The sequence below is a fragment of the Corvus brachyrhynchos genome, unplaced genomic scaffold, assembly GCF_000691975.1.
Source record: "Corvus brachyrhynchos isolate BGI_N302 unplaced genomic scaffold, ASM69197v1 scaffold7, whole genome shotgun sequence".
Classification (NCBI taxonomy): Eukaryota; Metazoa; Chordata; class Aves; order Passeriformes; family Corvidae; genus Corvus; species Corvus brachyrhynchos.
Genome location: NW_008239054.1, coordinates 779829 through 798831, shown reverse-complemented (window position 1 = coordinate 798831; position 19003 = coordinate 779829). Strand labels below are relative to the sequence as shown.

At 36.4% G+C, this 19003-nt stretch overlaps 1 long non-coding RNA gene across 1 annotated transcript; it reads right to left on the bottom strand.

Annotated features, from left to right (window-relative positions):
* Window positions 1-1277: 1277 nt before the first annotated feature.
* On the bottom strand, window positions 1278-17550 carry LOC108447883. The gene is made up of 2 exons (XR_001863587.1): window positions 4611-17550; window positions 1278-2316 (listed from the first exon to the last, which is right to left on the bottom strand). It is a non-coding gene; the product is annotated as an uncharacterized LOC108447883 (long non-coding RNA).
* Between the last annotated feature and the right edge of the window lie 1453 nt (window positions 17551-19003).

Below are 19003 nucleotides of genomic sequence, written 5' to 3'. Positions count from 1 at the left end.
TTTCCATGTTTTCATAGGCCTTTTATGTCTTTTTCCTCAGTTATTTTCCCCCATTCTGACTTACCCTAATCAAATTCCTTCTACCCTTGTTGTAACTACTAGATTTAGCTTAGCAGGCTGGAGCTTCCTGAGAGCTCAGCGGGGATGCTTAGGGCAATGCAACCTGGTTGCATCCTGGAGTCCATTTTGGACAATTGTGACCTTGCTCTGGCAGATATCAGCGCTACAACCAGTGATGGCAAAGGAGGCGAGAAGGATCTTCCATGAGGGCTTTATTCACATCTTGTCCCCACAATCCCCAGAGGCAGAGAGACCTTGTGAGGTCTGGGCGTGGGGGGTTTTTGTCAGAGAGACCTCATGAGGTCTGGGCATGGGGGGTTTTTGTCAGGGGCTCAGGGGTGGTACATGGGTGGGGTTGGGGTAGAGAAATCAATAGGGAGAGCCTGAGGGAGTGGCCAAGGCTAAGGGCAAGGGAGAGCAAGAGAGGGAGCATGGTGTCACAAAAGCAGTGGGTTAACAGATTGCCACATGCCCTGACCAAATTTTCACCTCAGGAAATAAACACATGTGCACAGCTGCCAAAATAAAAACAAAACAAAAAAAAAGAAATCACACATTTCTGTGAGCATGTCAATCTTTGGCATGATTTATTCATGTGACAATAAAAAACAGGTGGTCATATTTTTTTCTGTGGGAATAGTGTTGTGCTATTGACAACTAAAACTCTGAGAAATGGAAATCCACTTATTATAAAGTGATATGCACAAAATGTGGTAAAGCACATTCTTGCTGAGATAAATTGAGTTCTTGGCAATTGTGTATTTTTTATGTGGTGGCATAGACTTAAATTTATAAGCAGTACCCAACTGCTAAAGAGTTAACATTTTCTACACAGTTTTGTTGCCTCCCAATACTTCCACTGTAGTGGTGGAATGGCAATTGAAAGTTAGCAAAGATTCTAACATACTTTTTCTTCAAGAAGTATACCAGCTGTTGATAAAATCAAATGGGTATCTGTTGGTTAAGTTTTTTTGGGGGAGGTATTCGGCAGATTAAAAGGGAGAGAGAAGACACCTGTATGCCAATAAAGCAATCTTCTGACTTTGAATAGGTTCTGCTGGTTTGGACCAGACAGAATTAGAGTTTTGTTTAATGACAGGAACTAACAGAGGTGGGCTGAGTTGGCTGAAACAATCTGACTCAGGGAACAGGCTTGAGCTCCCAAGTAAGCTCCATTAGCTAAAAAGTGACAAGAGTGAATGATGCAGCACTACGAATCAAGAGTCAATCTCTTTATTGTCAGAGAAGTAACATTCTCCAATGGCATCTTAGCATTCAGAATAACCTCCCAGCTGAGCCTCACTTAACTATAAAAACTTAAAATGTACTACCAAATATAGCTTTGTACATGCAAATAATCAAATGTGTTTCCTGTAATCTGAGAGTCAGATGCACAGCATGCTCTCTCAAGGGCTAGATATGTGTGCATATTTATTATGCATATAAACATTCAAGCATTTATTTTATTTATCTATACATATTCACATTTGTGCATCCATGTACAGAAATTGTTATTGAACAATACAAAAAGAGTGTGAAAAATCTAAGGATAATTCTTCATAAAAGACATATCAAAATAGTGCTATTGCCTTGTTTGATTTGAGTCCAATCCTCTGATCTCCTAATTTATAAATCATTGAATTAGTTTATGATATTTGATAGCAAGTAAATCTTCATAAACTTGTGCTATAGATCTGTGGCACTCAGAACTCCAGAAAATACAAGAATTTAACTCAAAACCATTATGAAGCTTGCATTAGAAAGCAACCTTTACCATGGTGGTGCATAATGACTAAAAAATGGTAGGTCTGGGAATCTGAAAATATACACACAAAACATACGTTCTTTTATATCTTAATCTTAAAGGGAAATAAACAACAACATTCCAGAGCGGAGTCCTTCGAGGGCTGCAAGATGGATATTTATTCCAGTGTGGTCAAGTACATGGGCTGCAGGGAAATAAATTGCTCCAGCAAGGGTTGCAAAGTATGCCATCCTCACACTCCTTGTAGGAGTATGCTTGTAGGATTGTTGCTTGATGCTTGTAGGATTGTTTCTCACACTCTCTCCTTTCTCCGCTCTCTTTAAATATGCTATCCCAGAGGAACTGCACAAATGGCCGACAACGTCCACTTTGCCCAGTTGTGGGTCCTTTGTGGAGAAGGCTGAAACCAGCTGTGTCTGGGACAAGACTCCTTCTGATCTCCTGCCAAAGAAGCCATCCCTGTAGCCCTCATGTTGCTCAAATCTTGCCACCTACACACAATACAAGTGGCATTTCAGAGATGTATTTAGTTTTTCAGGCTTTTTGCAGCCATTAGAATTTGGACATGCAAAGTCTTTGATAATGGAATCATAGAATGCTTTTGTTTGGAAGGGACCTTAAAGATCATCTCCTCCCAACCCCTCTGCTACAGGCAGGGAGAGTTTCCACTAGACCAGGTGTCTCAAATCCCTATCCAAGCTGGCCTTGAACACTTTCAGGAATGGGGCATCCACAGCTTTTCTAGGGAACCTGTTCCAGTACCCTCACAGTAATGTATTTCTTCCTAATATCTATCTAAACCTACTCTCTTTTAGTTTAAAGCCATCACCCCTTGTTTTATCACTACATGTCCTTGTGACAAGTCTCTCCATCCTTCTTGTAGGTTCCCTTTAGGTGCTGGAAGGTGCTGTATGGTCTCCTTGGAGCCTGCTCTTCTCCAGGCTGAACAACCCCAACTCCCTCAGCCTGTCCTCATAGATGAGGGGTTCCAGCCCTCTGATCATCTTTCATGGCCCGCCTCTGAACTCGCTTCAGCAGGTTCACATCCTTCTTTTGCTGGGAAACCCAGATCTGGATGCAGTGCTCCAGGTGGGGTCTCAGGAGAGCAGAGGAGAGGGAGAAGAACACCTCCCTCACCCATGCTAGCCATGCTAGCCATGCTACTGTTGATGCCACCATGAACATGTTTGGCTTTCTGGGCTGAAAACACATATTGCCAGCTCATATTGTGCTTCTCATCAACCAACACCCACAAGTCCTTCTTCTCTGGGCTTCACTCAATCCATCCATTCTCTGCCCAAACTCTATTTGAGCTTGGAATTTCTCCGATCCAAATGCAGCACCTTGCACTTGGCCTTGTTCAACTTCATGTGGTTCCCATGGGCCCACCTCTGAAGCCTGTCAAGGCCCATCTGGATGGCAACCCTTCCCCGGTGTCAAACAGACCACACACCTTGGTGTCATCATCAAACTTGCACTCAATCCCACTCTCTGTGTTGCTGAAAAAGGTATTAAACAGCATGGGTCCCAATACTGATACCTGAGGAACAATGACTTCAAATTGCATGAAATTATGATAAGGGGAAGAACTTTGGATGTATTCTCAGTCTCATCTGCATGGAGTGAGCAGTTTTCTTAAACTGAGTGAAGCTCTACCAGCTTATGCTATTCTATGGATGGATTCAGTGTTTTCAGAGATGGTCCAGTTTGCCCCCAAGTACTTTTCCAATATCCAAAGTTATGAAGACGTTTAAAAATAAGAATCAACTTCTCCTTTATGAGCATTTCAGATGGAGCATTTTCAGATTGAAAAATTGAGCAACTAACTCAGAATTGCTAGAATATGCTGTTGATATGTGGGAAAGTCTGGTACAAGCCCCAGCTCTAATTGCAGCAGGAAGCTGCCACAAGGCTATGGGCTATTTTGCAGTCTATGTCTTTCCTTCCTTTTTGTAGCTGTTCTACTTTTGTTAAAGATATATGCCTGTGTATGTATATAATCAAATAAAAGGAGAGACATATTTTCACAAGGTATTTAGAGAATTTATGCATTTACAGTGCTCTGTTATGATTTTGGGTACATGCCACTATCAGTAAAATGTATTTTAGTTTCTTCTTTATCATGCATACTGGTTTCACATAAATTCTAAGGAGAAAAATTGTCTTGAGCCTGAGGAAAAATCATTTATTGGACTTTGTTCATTTAATATTAAAAAAATGGACAATGGCCAGAGCATTACATATAGGGAATGACCATTTTTAATGTCTGTAATTTTCAGAGACTTTGCCAGACTATTGGCAGCAATATAGAATGCTGTGAAGCAAGGCCACTATTAAAAATACAGTTGTTGGAAGCATTGGGTAGTCATTAGATTGTTACCAACGTTTTAAGCCTAAATGAAGGAGAAAATAAAATAATGAAATGAACAACCCTGAGAAAGGATTTCTTCCTAAGCTGAAATCCTTAAACTCTGAAACCTACCTTTTCAAGGTCCTTCATTGTAATCCATTATCTTTCATTCCCCTTTGTACTACAAAATTGTCAGTTTGATGATATATTACACATAACAATGTCATTACATTGGCATAACATGACAACTGGGACTCATTTGAACTTTTAAAAATTTCTAATCCCTAAAGTAAATTATGAACTGAAGACATTTCAGACATAGAAAATAAGTCACTTGTTAGAAAGAATAGGGTTCTCCATACGTTTTGGAGAATTACAATTTTCTGAGCCATTTTCTTTTTCCTTTTTTTCCCTTAATGCATATAATAAACTTACCAGGAAATATAATCCATAGATGTCCTTAGGCTTCTTGTCCTTAGGGTTACTGAAGTACTGAGTCCTCCTGTAGATGAAAACTCATCTACATCAAATCTCACCACATTTTAATTAAATTTCCTGTAACCAAAATTATAATTTTGCCATAATTTTGATCAGAAAAATTGTTAACTGATCTCCTAACTGTTCTTACATTAATTTATTTTCTTACCTTTAATTTTTTTTGGGGTACCCTTCCTCTCTTCCTCCTCTGCTGAACTGTCTTGATTCTTCATTTTGAGTATTCAGTGGAGCTTATAGCAGACAGGAAGTAGTAGACTAAGGGATTTGGGGTCGATTGAGACCAGATGTATGCAGCCTCATTGTTTCCAGCCTGCTCAGCTCTTGAGTATGCAAGCACAACCTTTGACATGTTTCAGCGTAACCATAGTGCCTTCTGGTCAGTCACAGCTTTCGGACCAACTATTTGCAGCAATGGAGGATGCTTATCTTGAATCTTCTAGACATACTTCCCTACTGAAGCAGAGCCTATTCAGGCAACACACAACTTCCAAGAAGAAAAGGCATGGAAGGGTTATCTCTTTGTACATTTAGTGAAGAAGGAATTCTGTGGATCAGCTTTAGGAGGAAGACAGGTCTCTGAATTGTTTTCTGAAGCAGTATCTTCAACCAGGATATCTTGTCTCTGGAGCTGTGCCTGGATGCTCTCTGACATTTAGAAGGCTGAGGGTGTTTATCAGTTTTTTTGCATGTTTTGAATGCTGCAGAACTTCTCTGGAGCCTGCTGGTTGCATGCACTACTCTGTTTTGGAACAGCACTTGAATGTGTTTGTGTAGCTTCTACCCCATTTATCCTCTTGTGAGAAAAGGTGATTGATGGGTTTCAGAAGGGTGGTAATATTTCCTGTTAATGTTCAGGCATTCTGGTTTATAGGAGATTGAAAACTGAATGTGAAGCTGAAAGTGCAATTGTAGATATTTTTAAGGTCCTCTGCAGATAGAATTCTGATGCAAACAGTATACCTGTTTCTCTTACCTGCTACTTTTTAATGAAACATCTTGTGCATGTGTCTCGTACTGGAACACGAACATAATTAACAGCTCTATCAGGAAATGTGTGCTATCTGCACATTATAATAATGTGATATAAATGAAAGCCAATTCTATTCCAAATAGTTGTGACTGTACCTCATACTAGGTTTGGGTTTTAATTTTAAAGTTTTGATATTAGAATTCTTGCTCTGTAGTGTAAAGTTCAGCCGACATAAGTAATATTCAGATTTTTAGTCTCTTGGCTTTATGAATAAATATAAAATGTGTATTCATTTTGCAGCTAGTATTTTAAAGCTTCTCACAGATTTGCATGATGATTCAGCTCAGTTTTACCATTTTGCTGAATTAGCATAGCTAGTAAGGAAATAGCACTTGTTTCAATCAAACCCCATAGTCTTTCATATTTCCAGATCTGCTTGAAGTAGCTGAGATATGTGTGCGAAAAAGTGAAAATTAGTAGCTTTATGGATACCTTCAGCTTTGATATTTGTTACCTGGTGCTAAAATATCTGCAACCTACTCTGCCTATAGGCTGCTTGTCCTGTAGAAATATTTCCATGGGGAAACCATGTTCTATGTAGTCTCTTCTAATGTTTTTACTTACATGTTGCTGTTTTGCAGGTAGCAGCCCATATGTTCTGGTGATGTGTGGGGTATATACTCCTTTTTTTTTTTTTTTTTGGAAAGGGCATCTGCAAAATTTTGGCTAAAGGTATTTTCATTTGAGAAGGGATGATCCTTCTGAAGGATCTCAATATCACTCTGTTGTTGTAGCATGCACTTTGTGCTGATACATTGCCCACTTCACAGTTTAAGAAATATGTGTACAGATGCTCCAGATGGTAGCCTGAAGTATAATGCAGTCTTGTCAGAGCAGGTTGTTATAGAAATAAATGAATTATATCAAATAGTTTTCCCATTCTATGTTAATTGAAGCTGAAATTAAAAATGTTATTCAAATCATATTCTGTTAGGATTAAATATCTTAAAAGTGACAGACAACAAAGCATAAAAATCTTTTTTCTTCAAATGGCTGAACAAATCTATAGACCCCTATGGATTCTTTTTAAATTTAAAGGTTGGTACATACAAACAGGAAAATAGGGTATGTAGAAGGAAAAACAGTTTGTGGAAGACTGTGGGGGAAACTGTTCCAAATGAACATCAGGTTGCATGAGTTTGACTGAACTAGAAGGTTATTTCCTTGTGTTGAGACACTAAAAAAATCTTTCAGTACAATTTTTCAGGAGGCTAAATTTAAGTTTCTGTCTTCCTAAGGGCAAAAAGTAAACAAATCTTACATATGTAAAGCCAATAATTTTTCTTTGTGTAATTGAAATCTTAAATAGCTATTTAAAGAATATTCATTGCTTCAAATTTGTGACAGAAAAATAAAGAAAAAACAAATGCAGAAACCCTCCTGTATTGTAGAAAAATCAGTAATAGTAATAAAGTAAAATTATTAAGCATGGTCTTCTTTTTATCTACTTCTTTCCTTGCATTTATGTTCACCCTTCCACTGCTCCTTGGGTTCTCGCAGTTGACATCTTCAGTTGGATATGCAAGTTTTCAGGATCCTGAGTCCATTGACAAGAGCAATATGATGTTAATGGTAATTGCCTCCTCCTCACTGTAGGAGCTGCTTAGGGTCATTTTTACCTTCTTCTAACACATACTGCAAACTTTGCTCTTTCTTTGCAGGTCTGTAGGTCCACGTTAAAGCTGAATTTGCTATATACAAAGTATTTTGAATATGCTGGATCCTTGTTATTGTTTTCCTTGTTACCCTGCATTCCTTTAATTGTCCATAGTTAAGTTTATAGGTCTGGGCTCTCTAGAGCCAATCCTGGGTCACTTCTCTTATCATCCCATGCCAGTGCTCCTCTACATTGCACGCAAAGTTTGCAACATGCTTTTAAAGCCTCCGCTGTCATACCAAGCCTGTGTTTCTCTACATTACACCATCACGCTAGAGCCATTAATATTTTGTTCTACACAGAATAACTACTTGTTGCAAGAGTTTGTACAGGATTACAGTTATACGATACAAAGTTATGCTAAAATAAAGCAAACTAGTCATAGCCACCTAGTCAGGCTGCTATAGCTAAACAAGCTAAAACAAAGTTCCAGGCAGGCCAAGAAAAGTACAGAGTAATCCTGACAAAGCTCAGGTCTGAGGCCTTGCAACATCAGTATAACACTTACGGCCTATTCTTAGCAATACTGTATTTAGTGGGCTATGGGGTAATATGGCCCTCTCTGTAGGGCAGCTGGAGGGAGAGAATGCAATTTCTGAATTCCAGCAAAGGATTCACAGGCTGCTCTTTTTATATTATGAAGAGACAGAACTCTTTTACACATTTTTAAAGCCTGTGGCTTGTTTTTGTTTGTCTGTTTGTTTGTCTTTTTGAAGTTTTCCTGAATTTCTTTTGTTGGGATGAAATAAATTTAGTACCAAGCAGGTTTTGTTTCCTTAGCAGTGGCATTCATATTCCTTACTTGCTTTCTGATAAAGGTGGCTCTTGAATTTATTAAACTGATATTTTTTGATATATTTCACATGTAAAACAGTCTTCTGGGGAATATTTGATACACCATAAAAGCCACAACGATGATTGCTTTTAGAAAATTTTCCTTATTTAAAACATCTTAAAAATAAATAAGGCAAAAACTATGAAGTTTTTCCTTTAAAACATGGAATTGACCAATCTGTATTTACAAGCCTGTGTATTTACTCTTACTGAAGTTTTAGTATTTTAATGATAGAAAAGCAGACACCATTTGGAACTCCTGTAATTAACATGAAATTTTTTTTACAGTGTACGCACCAAATCACAATATTTCCAGTATTCTTCAAGTAACATATATATAGGAAAAAAATTGTGTGTTTCTTATATTTGGCAAAGATTCATGCACAGCTGTAGTGATTTGAAGCTGAAAAGAAGCATTATAATTTTCTAACTCTTTCAATAATCAGTACTGAAATACACACTCTATAATCAGTATTGAAAATTCACTATTTCGCTTGTAATTCTACCCATAAGATTAAGAACGGTTTTAGTGGTCTTGGTCATCTATCTCTCTAAACAAGGTTTAGCCAGAGTAATTGCTGTAAGGGGAGATTGTTCTCAGCCCCAAACAGAAGAGCTGGACCTTTAGATAGAAATACCCCATTATTTATACTTTCAGGTTTATCTCAAAACATATGCTGTAATTAGATAATTAAAGACTAGACAATGTACTTTAAAACACCACAATCAGTACATGAGTTATGCTTGTAAGTAAGAAAGAAATGCCTTAATCTTGAAAGTTCATCTAGATTGCAGTACAGTGATGTGTAACCTGCTGATTCAGAGACTGGCTGTCTCTGCAGCACACCTTCCATACCCACCCAAGTCCTTGAATTGGTTTAAGTCTCTGAACTGGGGGTTGAGGAGAAAAAAATAAACAAATATATATATATATATACACTAAAGCAGCAATTATTTCCTTTAATTTTCCTGTCACCTATCAGTAGATGGACGATTTACATGTTTTCCTCAAAAACCATATAAATACGTAGTTAAAGCCTTGAGCAGCCTCACTGAATGTGGGAAATAAATGTGTGTTTGCAAAATTTCTGGGTGCAGCATGAGTATATAGAGACCTTGAGGTTTAAAATCAAATCAGATAAAACAGCATATTGTCTTACTTAGAGCTACTGCCTCCCTTTGAAGGCAATAATTTTAAAGCATTAAATGTTCATATGGTGAAATAGCTTGCTAGCCCTGTTTTTCCGTGACTACATCTCCTTAAAAGAAAGCTTGAAAATAATGTTTAAAATACTGTAAATGGCATTTAATTGTGCACATTTTACTGAATAATTTATTAGCATTTAGCCCCCCCTCTAACTAATTTCAAAGCAGAAACAGCAGGAACTCTTATGTAGGGGTTTTTTTAGAGTGAAAGAGTCTATCACCTCTCCTTCAGCTTCCCCTTGAAATCTGACTTTTTAAGTTGAAAACAAGGTGGATGACAATGCTATTAAGTACTGAAAAATATTTGTTCTATAACTGTTTTTATAAAACACATTCAGTTTGCTCTTGCATACCAGCATGATGTTGTATACCACCTGTATGCAATAAAAATATTAAATAGGAAAAAACTTTTTTAAAAAGCATATGATGAAGAAGTGCTGTAACTACTTATTCTGTTTGACTTTGAGGCGATGTTGAGTGGATGGCTTGCATAACTAATTCTGTTTGCCAGATTTACCAGGTGAGCTAAAGACAAACACATATTAAAACCTGAGCCTTTGGATGGTATAACCTTGTATAGCATTTAATCTTACATCAGAACTTCTTGTCTGAAGGCCTAGATTTCTCCTTTATGCTGCTTTTATGAGTGAGTTCAAATCAGTCTTTACTCTGCATGCAGTTAATTCAATTTGTACTGAATGCTTGTGGTCAATTTTTTCTTTTTCTGAATTTTGTTAGCATTCCTTAGATATTCACATTATCCTCCCCCTCCTTTTTTTTTTGCTCTATTAGAAAAATCATTAAGTCCCCTATCATCATGCTTTGAAGAGTAGAAGAGTGAAGGAGGTTTTTGGATGCTGGGGGTTTGGTTTGTTTTGATGTGGTTATTTTCTGAAGTGCAAGAAAGCCAGTAGGCTGCAGCCAGTCAGACTGTATTCTATTACACAATTACCCTCAGTCTTAAGTGCCCACTGGGAACTTAAGAGCACTCCATGAAATAATTGTGTTGAGTTGTGCTGTGGCAGCAAAAAGGAATAAAAAATGCTTTGGATGCTGTAAAGTTAAATTGATCCCTACAGTGACAAGTGACAGCCATAGATAAGGTCGCTGAAAATTGTACCCTTTTATGGAGCACTGAATCTTTGACCCAAGGTAAATCACTCTTCTTCCTTATGCAAACTATAGCTAAATTTGATCTGGGTAATGGAGACTCTGACACATCCATCGTGACAGAGGCTAATCTTTTCACCTTTCTGTGTGTGTACTTCTCAAGGAGTATCCAGCTAGAATTGCAAATGCTTCTGAGAATAATGTTTTTTGAATTATGTCCAAAGCATGCTAAAATTTTCTAGGTAACTATCTGTGAACATGTGTTAAAATCCATATTCATTTTAAATAAGGATGAAGGACTTGGTGGACTAAGAACTAGATTTCATAAAAGCTGTCCAGGGAAACTTGAAAGGTGCAAGTATTTTCTCAATATATTTCTTATAAGGAATTCAATAGTACAGGTAATAATTTATATTGTAGAAAACCCCAGATAATGCTCTTCAGGAGCTAATATTTGATTTTTGTTTAGGCTACAACTGATCTCTTGAACACTTTTTGATTTTTCATAGATCAATTTACAAGACATGAACCAAATATTAAAACCGTAGTCTATTGAATGGTTGAACATATTGCAAGGGAAGAAATAAAATTTAAAAGTCTGTGCCATTAAAAACATGTGTGAAAGAAGTTTAGTTAGCTTCAAGCAAAAAATACATTTGATAGATTAGAAACATACTTGATTTTCACTTAATTCTTCATTATGGGCCATACTTGTTAAAATATTTTACAGCTAAACTTTATGCATATTTTGATCTCCTTATTCAGCAAAACACTCTGGCCTTGCCAAATTGAGGCTGTCGGTACCCTGTAGTAAATTCTGTGTCCCCAATCCTGGAAGCTATTTAAATTTTTAATGCTTATTGGTTTCATTGAAGGTTATTCTGTGACTAGAGTATGCTTTAGTGTGCTTACAGAAAAGCCATGTTGTTAAATTTAAATTGCACTCCCCTACATTTTTGTTTAGAAGCAGTGTAGGCAATATTTTATTCCAGTTAGTAAGTCCAGAGACAGTTTGTGGAACTCACAGCTGTTCACTAGCAGCTGGATTGCTTCACTTGTTAATGTATTTTGAGATAGGGCTAAAATAAGTATAGGTGAACAGGCACAGTTTGTATCTTGACTCTTCATCTTTCTGTATAAATATGTATTCTACTTTAAGCAAGTGCATTTTCATTTTATGGATTTGAGGAGTCTATCATGCCTTTGTGTCAAAATGTCACATGCTGAACAACTGTAACACTGTGCAAGCTTCTAAAAAGAACCCATGAATAAATATACTAATTATTATTTTATGCTTTGCATTATGATTTTCAAATCTGTATTTAAAAGTAGGCCACTGAACCTTCATTTTTTTGAAGTAGTAGACCATATGATATCATATAAATCGCACAAAGAACAGTTACAAAAACTCACTTATTCTTTAACATGCTCAGCATGCTTCTTCTGCCTGTTTCATGGCTCTGTAAACTCTGTCATTTACCATGGTGGTTTCCACTAGGAAATTAAGTTAAAAAAGCTATATCTGATAGGAAACGAACAATTGATTTGCTGGTATGAATATACATTCTTCTGAAAAGTATCATGACTTAAGGGTAGTATTGTAATCATGTAGAAGTTTCTTACTGTTTACATTGATGGAGGAGATCCAGATCTGACTTTTTTTAACTTTTTCTTGTCATCATTAACAATTTAAAAACTTCCATATTTTATTTTTGAATGCATAAGTAAATAATTAATAAATTTAAACACAATCATAAATTTCAGAACTGCATGCAAATGTTCAAAAAAATTCTGTAAGTTACTTGTGATTTTTGCAGTGGGTTAATCTAATCACTGTTATGAAAAAATCACAATAGCCTGCAGGGATTTACTGAAATTATGTAGAGAATGAAAGTGTTTGTCATGAACATATGTGCTACATGTGAAATAGTAACTATTGGTTCCTCTGTTTTATGCACACATCTATCCTGTTTATGAAAATTTTTGTTTCTTTCTGTTTGTTTGCTTGGTTTTGTTTGTTGTATTTGGTGGTTGTTTTGTTTTGGGGGAGCATGGTGACTATAGATCTGCTTAGTACTTTCTGACTAAGTTGATTGACTATATAGTAGAAAAGCAAAATGATTTTATTTATGAGTTTATATTATTCTGTTAAGACCAAAGGATTAGCAACTAAGACAACATAACACAGGATTTGAACAGAGTTTTAAATTACAGAATTTGGGAAATAAGATGAAAATCCTTCCTTATATAAAATGGCACAAATGTCAGGATCTATCTTGACTTTTTAGGGAAGGCTAATGCAGAACTGATACTGAAATAAGAAAAAATATTTTATTTCTTAGTATAAACCTTATGATGGGGTCACTGAAGAAATGGTGATTCACTTTATGATGGGGTGATTAAATGTGAAATGTAAAAATTGTGTAAAATGTTTTTGAGACAGATATTTTACAGATCTGGTAATTTAAAAGCGATGTTCTGTTTTGTGCATGACAAACAATATGAAGATGGCATAATTCAATGTTGATGCACGTGTGTGCAGAAAGTGTCCTAAATATATGAAACTATCTAAAGAATGATCATTTTTCACTCTTCAAGTAGTGGGAAAAAAAGCCTTGTGAAAGTTAAGCAACAAATTTTTTAAAGATTATTAAATCATGTACTAGGACTACCATGTAGCTGTAACAAGAATCCTTAATAAATTATGTTTGGAGGGTTAAGATAGAAAAAATACTCAAGACCACTAGCAGGAAGACATTACTTAAGCTTTAACCATCTTTTTTCAGTTGCTTCCCAACCCTGCACTTCATTCGTATGCTGACTTCTCTATGTTCTGTTTCTGTCTTTGCATTGCATCTTCTGAAATACCTCAGCTTTGTCCATCTAAAGGTTCACATAGTCTTTTATTCTGATTAATTTCTGCTTACAGTCATCAAAGAGAAATCCTTGCCAGTCATTGGAAGAAATTATCTGTAAAAGGAGTTTTGTCACATGGGAAGCGTTGAGATTTTTTGTCCTCAATCTGTTCAAAAGTGAAAATACAGAACCCCCTTTCTTCTGATGGAAAACTGTTTCAAAAATACCTTTTTATACATTAGAATATTTTTCTTGAGTAAAATTAACATTAAACTGTATGTTTGTCAGGTATTTCTGATGACTACTGAAGGCACTGGTTAACTGTCTCTTTTCTCTCATTTTCCTTTATACTTCCTGCTTTCTTTTGCCCCAGCTAAATGGGTAGATTACACTGAACACATGCCAATTTTTCATTTCACCCTGAATTTCTAGTGGGAAATATTCTGTAGAAAACCCCATCCAAAAAACCTCTTTCAAATAATATGTTTGGATGAAACAGCTTTTCCTTTGAGGGGGACATTCCATGAATGCAATGTAGTTACAGTATATGGAACTCCCTGTGGAGATTAAAAAAGAAAATAGATTCTCAAGTCTGGTTATGGCCCTTTGGCTCCACTGAGACTCTGTAAATGACTTTATCCAACCATAAATAACCAGAGGAACGTTTTCCTGCAGGTACATCTGTGCCACAAATGAGCCATTAGTTTTTCCCCTTCGGGTCCTGTGCTGGTAAGAGGCATGTTGAGAGTGATGTAGCTGACCTTCATCACTCTGTTGAATCCTGTAGCAGCACTGGCTTCATTAAAGACCAGTGTCATTAGCATTACAGTGGCCATGGAGCAGATTGTCAGATGAGGAATATCTGCTCTCTAAAGACCATCATCATTTGCACTGAATGGAAACTGTGTAGTTGAGTTGTAGCTTGATTCTGAATCCTTCTATGTGCAAGAGTTCATGGCCCAGTCTGTAAGTGCAGTTAATTCAGTACTTACTTGCTCAGGACATTCTCAGTAAGGAAATCCACCACTTCAATATTACTCCATGAATACTTGAACAAAATGAGTTACATTTATTAGCAAAGACTGCTGCTTAATGGGGAGAATCAGGTTTTTTTAATGAAGAAATCTTCAGATGAAAATGGCACTTATGCCTTTGGCTGCCTCGTATGAGATTGATTCTGTCCACTTACTTTTCTAAGAGCTTTCTGTCCTTCCAAAACTGTGATGCAAAGCAGCATATGCTGAACCACTGTGCCAAGTGGCTCACAGCCGAATTTGCTGTTGTTCCTTTTTTTCCCCATCACAGTACTGAAACAGACCTCTCTCAGACAAATGAAACCATCTATCAGCATGATTGATTGTGAAGTTCCCCAAATAATAATTCTTTTGAAATGTTTTTTGCTAACCAAGGAACCCTCTTAATGGAGTTCTAGGTTAATCTGAAGGAGTCTGCTGTTAGATTTTGCTCAGCAGTCTTCATTCTCCAGCCTTCCTAAACTTTGTCAGCTATACATTTTGCAAGGGTATATCAGAGACTGGATACCTTAGCTATCTTCCTTCTGCTCAAAGTGAGGGAACAAAACAACATGGTTTTTAATGACCAGTTAATAGTTTATTTTGAAAGCTGAATTCCATAATACTGCCTTATCTTTTTGTCATCTGACCACTGACTATCGAAAGTGTTACCTTCTAGGCTGTCAAGACTTTCTCTATTTAAATGAGCATTTTCTCAACCAGGTTGTCTTTGCAGACTCTCAGTGAACCAGGTTAAGTTAGAATATGTATTAGCCCCTCAGCAATAGTGTAGTAATAAATGTTATTTTCACCAAAAGTTAAAAGAGTCTTCAAACTGTTGTCTCTGAGAGTAAATTACCTCAGAACTAAAGATCTGCAACTATAGCAATTTTGGCTGTTCTCTTGGGGGAAAAGGTTAATCAGCCTCATAGCATTCTGAAAATCAATTTTTGTTTGAAGAACAGCAAAATATAAAAGTCAGATGAATCAAGAGTAGCCCTGAGAGATAGTTTTGTACCAAGGCAACGATAAGAGTGTGTGTGAAAGAAAAAGATGGTGCAGACTTCTTTCTGGATCTCAGTAAGAAAGGCCTGACAACAAATGGCTCAATAAAATAGCTATTTTAATAAGATAGAGTGAAAAGAGGAATGCAGATGGCAAGTAAATCTTGTATGACTTCAGAGGCTGGGACCCCTGCTTTCATGCACCTTTGGATTGACCCTAAATGTGTTTTTGCATTACACGCAGTGAAGATCTTGTCTGTGGATGCAAATCCTCTTTTTGGTAATTCAAACAGTTATATAAATCACTAACTATTTGACATACAATGGTCTTCCTGTCAGAATCACTTTGTTAAGATCTAGTCATGTAAGAAACAAACTAGAAGCACCAGAAGGAAGCATATAGCTCAATCCAAACTGGTGAAATCAGTGCTTCTGAAACACAGGTATTCATGTCAAAAGGCTACAGTATACAGGAAAAAAGTGTTTTATAGATTATTGAAGATTTTATGCATGAGGAGAAAAGCAGTTTTGAATTCCCTATGGTCTAATAACTAAGAAGTTGTTAAAGTAGGGTGAGATTTTACTTATTTTAGAGACAATGACAAAACTCCCATGATTTGTATGTAAAATAAAATTTTATAGAAAAGGCTGACTAGCACTTCCAAAAAATATATTTCTTAAGCTTTAAATTCTAATTTAATTCTTAAGCTTAAATGCTTCTAGAATTTCTCAATAAAATCTGTTACAGACTGATTCTTTGCTAATGCCTGTTCTATTAGCAAATATGCAATTATGTCTTAGAAAGCAGGTGGACACAATTTCATACTGTGTTGGTTGTTTTAATATTTATTGTAAATGATACAGCAAATTATTGAACACTAGCTGGGAACAGCTTGTGTTCATAGCAGGTCATGAGGCTTAAGCTTTCATGACCACAGCATATGCTCCACATTGGAGAACTTGCCCAATGACCTTCCATTCCTTGGCACTCTGGCAGTTGTGATTGCTGATCTAGACAGTATCCTACTTATCTTCTGATTTATTTTAAGTGAAGATTGCTTTGAATCATGACACTGAAAACACGTGTGAGGGAATTTTTTAAAAGTTTTTTTTTCAGGATACTTGCTTGGATGTGATAACATATTTCAATGAAGTTGCATAATACTCTAAAACTTTCATTTCTGAGCCAAAACCCTTTTTTTTTTTTTTTCTGTAACTTATTAACTCCCCATGTTTGTATTGTATTCTGTTTTGATCCACAACTTGTTCTGCTGACTTTGAGGAAATTGTTGTGAGAGTTATACTCCTTCTCAGTATCACTAAGAGTATATTGGCACTGCAGGATATATTTGCTTGTTGACTGATGGCTGTGAGTTCACTTTCATGATTTACACGTGGACCCATCTGTGTTGTTTTCTTCCTATACATTCAGAGATACGTACTGTCATCTGCACATCCCTCCAATGCTAATTGACATGATGAAGATCTGTCAACTGCAGAGTAATAACACAGTTTTTTTCTGTGCTGTGCAGTATATGAAGCTGATTTTTTTGTGGGCGAAAGGCAAGACATTGCATCTTCTCTTCACAACCCTTAGAGGTGAAGTGATTTTGACTTATATATTCATTTTACCTCATATAAACAATCATCTTGAAAAACTGAAAACTAGTTTTTGCTGCTAGATCATAAGTGTTAATTAAACCATGGAACCATTAGATAGTTGTGGAACAACAGACAGAGAAGCTTTAGAGAACATTTTAGATCTTTCTGCCTTGTGTAAGTATGTTGAACTTTCAAGACAAATGCAGTATATTAATTAATATACCTTGCATATATGTAATAACTATTGATTTTTACCGAGTTTCTGAATGGGAAAACACACCATCATGAGGGGTCCTAAGACATTGCAGTTGCACTGTGATTTATCCCTTATCTGTGCAGAGACAGTTAACTATTTTTTACACAGCCTTTTTCATTTGGTTAGTGGTTGTGATTCATATTCAGGCAGCTGTTAGCAGCAAATTGTGTTGTTTTTCTAAAAGGGAAGCCTATAAGAGTGGTAATAAAAATCTGAAAGGAGTTTATATTTTTTAGTAAAAATTTCCATCTCATATTGCAGTTGTTAATGGAACATCAAGATGGAGTTTTCTCCCTAGAAAAACAGGCAAAATTGTCAACCACAAAATAAATTTTTCCTTCTGTTCTACAGAATTAAGTGGAATACGGTTGAATACGTTGGTGATAACAAGGGGAGTACGGGATCTGGGAAGGAGATACTCATTTAGCTACTTACCCATAACAGAATGCTGTTGACGACCATGAACATATTTAGCGGACTCTGGGTAGGATGGTGCTTCCTGCATACCAGTGTATCCATTCAGACGGGGGTGTCTTCTATAAAATATTGCAAATTCTTCCAAAAGAAGAGAATTACCACGATAAGAATCAGAGTTTGGGGAACCTAACTCTTGAGGGGAAGATTCTTTGAGAGTTCATACTCCCAATTCAAAGAGTTAATTTTTCTTCACAGTAAAAATGCAAAAGTATGTAAAAGAACCTCGTATGAATAGATCATCAGAAGACTGCCAGAGCTTCTTGTCTCTAGAATTAAGAATGTTGTCACATTGAATAGAATGTGTCAGAGCTGTAATTCATAGTCAAATCATTTGCAACAAAGAAAGAGGAAATGTTGTCTATGGATGCAACTGATTAGCAGAAGAGTAGTTTTAAGCAAATATATAAATTACATGCAAAGCTTTTAGAAAAAAAAGTTATGAAAACACTTTGTGCTTCTGCGTCTAAACTTTTTCTTTGTCTGAAGTGTTTTGTTTAAATGTCTTTAAATTCTTGAGATCATGAAGAACTTGGGGAACGGAAAAAGCAATCTAGTGAATTGTTCTATAGCCTCTGCTTTGCATAAAGCTGGATATACATTGGATATTCACTATGACTGTACTGGACATAGCACTACTCCTGAGGGATAATGGTGTGACATACTGGGTACTGGCCTACTACTCAAATAGTAGGATAAATTATTTTATATCCTCTCATGTATTCTTTTTTTTTTCTTTAAAGATTAACTGCTCAGCCTTGTGTTCCTATAATTACTATTCAAGAGTGACTGCAATGGATTTGCACGTGACGTCAACAGAAAGTTCACCATACAACAGTTGACCAAGAAAAATTCAATTTCATTTTCTATCTTTCATACTTTCTTTCATTGTTCTGCTAGAATGAGTAGAGTAGATGTGTTAAAATTATAAAACAGTTCTGAATTTTTACAGATTGGGTGCAAATTGATGTCTTTTCCCATTTACAAATTTGAATAATTTCCTATGCAAATTCCATGCCAATATCAAATAACCAAATAATCTCTTTCAAGAAATTTAATCCTTTTTTCACCGTCCACTGTCCATGAGTGAAAATCTCCCACATAGACTCATGTGAGATAGTCAACACTTGCAACTAGATTGAATTTCTTTAGCTATGTCTTACTTCCAGGTTTCTGTGGTTGTAGGTCCACAAACAATAACCTGGTTATCTCTCCCAAGCCCTCCTCCAAAATGGCACTGACAGGTGCCATAGCTTATGTGCCTTTTTTTTTTACATATGATCTGGTT